The sequence below is a fragment of the Trichechus manatus genome, unplaced genomic scaffold (assembly GCF_000243295.1).
Source record: "Trichechus manatus latirostris isolate Lorelei unplaced genomic scaffold, TriManLat1.0 scaffold00017, whole genome shotgun sequence".
In the NCBI taxonomy this organism is placed as follows: Eukaryota; Metazoa; Chordata; class Mammalia; order Sirenia; family Trichechidae; genus Trichechus; species Trichechus manatus.
The window spans coordinates 24074633-24080275 of record NW_004443953.1 but is presented as its reverse complement, the minus strand read 5'-3'; positions in this window follow the sequence as shown (position 1 = coordinate 24080275).

Sequence of the window (5643 nt, the reverse complement as noted above, 5' to 3'; positions counted from 1 at the left end):
AGCCGGGCACCATCTAGCTGTACTGGACTCAGTCTGGTGGAGGCCTTGGTAGGTGTGGTCCATTAGTCCTTTTGACTAATCTTTTCCTTGTATCCTGTTCTCTTCATTCTCCCTTGCTCCCGAAGGGATGAGACCAGTGGAGTATCTTAGATGGCTGACTGCTGTCATTTTAATGTCTTCTTTTTGTGTGTGTTGTTGACAGTTTCTTTGTCCCACTTAATTTTCTGTGCTGAGTAGTTTTTCTTTACGTATTTTATTTTCATCTTTTTCACTGTTTCTGATATTGTATTTGCTGAGTCTTTATCTTTTTCTTGTTTTTTATTTTGATGTGTATGACTGTTAGTTTCCTTTGTGGTTACCTTAATAATTACCCATATTTTTCTATGATTAAATGAATCTTATTTCTTTATATTACCTTGACTTGCTCTCCACGTGAAAGATCTTTAACTACATTTTTTAGTCCCTCTTTCTTGTTTTAATGTTGTCATCTTTACATAGTGACATCTCTGTTTCCCTATTTTCAGTGTTTTAGCTTTGATTTATTTTTGCGACTTCCCTATCTGGGTTGATATCTGGTTGTTCTAGCCTGTGTTCTAGTCTTGGATTATTATCTGATGTTACTGATTTTCTAGCTGGAGGACTCCCTTTAATATTTCTTGTAAATTTGGTTTGGCTTTTGCAAATTCCCTAAATTTCTGTTTATCTGGAAATGCTCTAATTTTGCCATCATATTTGAGAGGCAGTTTTGCTCGATATATAATTCTTGGCTTGCATTTTTTTTCCTTCAAGGCCTTATATATGTCATCCCATTGCCTTCTTGCCTGCATGGTTTCTGCTGAGAAGTCACAGCTTATTCTTATTGACTCTCCTTTGTAGATGACTCTTCATTTATCCCTAGCCACTATTAAATTTCTCTGTTTATCTTTGGTTTTGGCAAGTGTGATTACAATATGTCTTGGTGACTTTGTTTTGGGATCTACCTTGTGTGGGGTTCAATCAGCAACTTGGATAGATCTTCTCTTCTTTCACAATATCAGGGAATTTTTCTGCCAACATATCTTCGACAATTCTCTCTGTATTTTCAGTTATCCCCCCTTGTTATGGTATCCCCATCACTCGTGGGTTATTCCTTTGATAGAGCCCTGCATAATTCTTCGGTTTCTTCATTCTTTTTAATTCTTTTATCTGCTTTTTTCCTCAAACAAGTTGGTGTCAAGTGCTTTATCTTCACTCTCAGTAATTCTGACTTTCATTGCCTCAGTTCTGCTCCTGTGACTTTCTATTGAGTTGTCAACTTCTGAAATTTTATTGTTAATCTTCTGGATTTCTCTGTGCTGTCTCTCTATGAATTCTTGCAGCCCATTAAATTCGTCATTGTGCTCTTCTATAATCTTCTTAAGTTCCTCTACTGCTTTGTCTGTGTGTTACTTGGCTTGTTCTGCATTTTGCCTGAACTCCTTCCTGATATCTTGAAGAGTTCTGTACATTAATCTTTCGTATTCTACCTCTGGTAATTCCAGGAAGTTCTCTTTCTCTGGAAAATTCCTTGATTCTTTATTTTAGGAGCTTGCTGAAGCCATCATGGTCTGCCTGTTTATGTGATTTGATACTGACTGTTGTCTCCGAGCCATCAATAAGTTATTATATTTCTTTATTTTTATTTGCTTACTGTGTCCTAGCTTCTTGTTTTGTTTTGTTTTGTTTTGACATGCCCAAATAGGCTGCTTGTGTGAGCTAGTTTGATTATTATTACCTTTGAAGCTCTAACGTTTTCTCACCAAGTGGTTAGATCTGTTATTAGGCATGTGAACGAAGGAGTCTGTTTACTTTTCTTGTATGGATTCACCTCAGGTGTCCAGATAGTCGTCACCAAGTGTATGACGCAGGCTCTCACCTACAGTCCTAGAAGGGCAGGGGTAATTGGAGTAGGCACAGGTATCTGGTGCAGCAGGGAGTCAAGCACTGAGCAAGACAGGACGCTGATGGCTGCCCCTGCATATCTGGGAGGAAAGCATGTCCCTGTTCCCTAGAGTACGTAGGTGGGTGGGTTTTGCATATGGACTATGGGCACCTGATGCTGTTGACTGTAAGGACTGGCAGGCACCACTTATTCTTGGACCCCTGTCACAGCTGGCTAGGCGGCATGGGTGGATCCACCAGTACTCAGGCCCCTAATGTGGGTAGGTGAGGACCCTGCTGAATGGGCTCAGCAGTGTCAAATGTCAGGAACCTGCCACTCCACTATATACCTGATACACTGAAGTTAGTCTTCAGGTATAGACTCTGCTGTACTGTGATTAGCAATGTATTTGATAAGTAGTTTTAAGCTACAGAATTTTAACCTGACAATGTTAATATGATATAAAGACCTTGAAAGTATTACTCTAAAACTGCCATATGTTGTTGAGCAGGAGAAACATTCAAGAGAAAAATAACTTATTTAAATCCAAACTTTCATTAATAATAGAACAAATTCTCTTACACATTGTGTAAATTTAAAATATTAAATATATACAGACTCCTGGTTGTGTGTGCGTGTGTGTTGCGATGCTAGATGGTCTTCAGCTTTTCTATGATTAATCATAAATTATCCTGATGTTAAAAGTTGTGAGCATAGTCATACTTAGAGTAGACACCATCCCAATTAACTGAGATTGTTTTAAGTACAGAAATTTCAGATGCCTAGATACTTACCAGTAACTCAAATGGAACTCACTAAAGTCTTTTATGATTCTAATATCAGGGGCCTTAAAACATAAAAAGTAGACTTCCAGCAACATGGCGCTCTAGCCAGAAGCACCACACTGTCCCTCCACAGCAAAAATCCGAAACACTAAGCCTAACAGAAAAAACAGCAATCCTGAAACCGTAAACATCAAATGAAGAGATAAAGAACTCAGCCAAGCACCAAATGGAAAAAGAAACTGACAGAGAACAGAGAGCAAGCAGACATATATGCAGAGGTCCCCTATCAGCTAACGCAGAATGGATCCGCCATCTTGGACTCCTATCAGAGACCAGCACATAGGGAGTACGAGAAAGCAGCTTGACGGAGCTTCCAGCAAGAGACAGAACAACTAGTAACTGGCAATATATGCTTTCTCATCCCCCACCCTTCTTCACCCCTACTCGGACTCCTCTGCTTCCTGCGGCCACAGTCTCTTGACCGGGAAGCACCGGCTGCTTGGGTTCTACCCACCCGCACCGGCCGACTCCCTGAGTGCCATTTGTTGGCTGCTGGTGTGGCTTTTTTCCACTTCTTTTGATTTCTTCCTTACCTCTCACCACCTCCCCCTCCTTTTGCTCAACTACCTGGCTCTGTGAGCCATCTTTGCTTCTTCCTGAGGGGCTATGGAGCTCCGCTTGAGTGTGAACTGCTTCCCAGTCCATGCTGCCACGCTGGTGGGATCCCAGGGCTTTTGTTTGTTTGTTTGTTTTGAATTGTTTATTTTCTATTTCTTTTCTCAAGTTGGGAGCCCTATCTGGCCGGGCAGCGATGCTCAGAGAGATCCTTGGGGGTATTTCTTTTCTCCTGGTTCTTTTTTTTTTCTTTTCTGTTTTTTTGTTGGGGTTTTTTTTTTCTTTTTTAATTTATTTTCTTTTCCCTTTTTGTCTTTCTTCATTACTCAGTTTCTCATCTGTCTATACCTTTCTTCTCTACATTTCCCTTGAATAACTGGCACTGAGTGACACTTCTACGCCTTCTAGCCAGGATGTACTGCAACACTTGGGAACAACTTCCCCAGAGCTCACAGCCGCACCGGTGGGAACCCTGGGAGCTTTGCCTTTCTTTTTTCTTTCTAATTTTTATTTATTCATTCTTTCTTTTCTTTTTTTTCTTCTTCACCTTTTTCTTTTTCTCCATTTCATAGTCTCTCATCTCTCCACTCCAATGGCGAGCTGCCCTAGAACTCTTTTTTGTTTGTTTGTATGTTTTTGGCCCCTGTTCCTCTCTCCTCTCTACCATACCCATCTTAGCTCCACACATCACAATCTCCCCCCTCCATCCTGCCGACCTGCACTGTGCACTTAACATCACACCACCAAGCAGCACAGGCACGGCCTACCAGAACCTGCCCTGCACTGATTACTAACCCGCCCTGGTGGCTGTAGTAAGTGCCACAAACAACCCATCCCAGCAACTCCTCTTCAGCTAGACCTGCCCTGCGGTACCATATCTGAGCAACTGACCCTGCCAGTTGGAGAAGGACGGAAAAACTATCGTGCCCAAAGATGAGCAAACAACAAAGAACACACAGCCTGCCTGTTCAGACATAGCCAAATTTAAAAAAACAAACATGGAGGAAATGAATCGACAATCAGTACACGAGAAAAATAACTACTGAATATCCTAAAGACAGCAAACAATATCACAACATTTACAAAAACAGGACAGGATGGTTCCAGTAGGCGTTCAAAATAAAACACCAGATGACTTTCCAGTAGAAGAAATGGCACTAGAACTACCTGATAGGGAATTCAAATCTTTAATACTCAGAATTATCCAAGAGTTCAAGCTAAAAGCAGACAAAAATGAGGAAAAAATAGACAAATTCATAGAAAAGGCAGAAAAATTCATGGAGAACACAGAACAAAAAATGGAATAATTCAGGAACATAATGCAGGAACAAAATGCCAAAATAAATTCACTACTAGAAATTAAACAAAAACAACAATTAGAAATCCAAAAGATAAAGAACAAGATTTCAGAAATAGTATCATAGAATGGCTGAGGAGCAGATTTGTAACAGACAAGATCAGTGGAATTGAAGACAAACACTTGTATACAACTCTGTTCAAGGAAAACTCAGAAAAAAGAACAAAGAAAAATGAAGAGACCCTGAGAATTATGCGGGATACAATCAAAAGGAAAAATCTGCGAGTAATCGGAGTTCCAGAATGGGGGAGAAAACATAAAACACAGAGAGCATCACTGAAGAACTGCTGACAGAAAACTTCCCCAATATCATGAAAGTTGAAAAGCTGGCCATCGAGGAAGCTCAACGAACCCCATATAGGATACACCCCAAAAGAAAATCACCAAGGCATATCATAATCACACTCTCTAAAACAAAAGACAAATAAAGAATTCTGAGAGCAGTTTGTGAAAAACAATAAGTCACATACAAAGGAGAAACAATAAGACTAAGCTCAGATTATCTGGCAGAAAACATGCAGGCAAGAAGGCAATGGGATGACATACATAAAACCTTGAAAGACAATAACTGCCAGCCAAGAGTAATATATCCTGCAAAACTCTTGTTCAAATATGATGGTGAAATTAGGAAATTTCCAGATAAACAAAAATTAAGGGACTATGTAAAAAACAAACCAAACTTAGAAGAATTATTAAAGGGAGTCCTTCAATCTGAGAACAAACAACCTCAGCTCACAGGCTGAATCTAGGATGCAGGATCGTACCAGCCAGATACCAATCTAGGAAATGAACTTCAAAACGCCACTCTCAGTAAAGGAAAGAACATCTAAAAATAAACTCAACAAAGATACAGAAGACCTAAAGGGCACAATCAGCCAACTTGACCTCACAAACATATATAGAACACTCCACCCAACAGCTACAAAGTACACATTATTTTCCAATGCACATGAAACATTCTCCAGAATTGACCACATCTTAGGCCA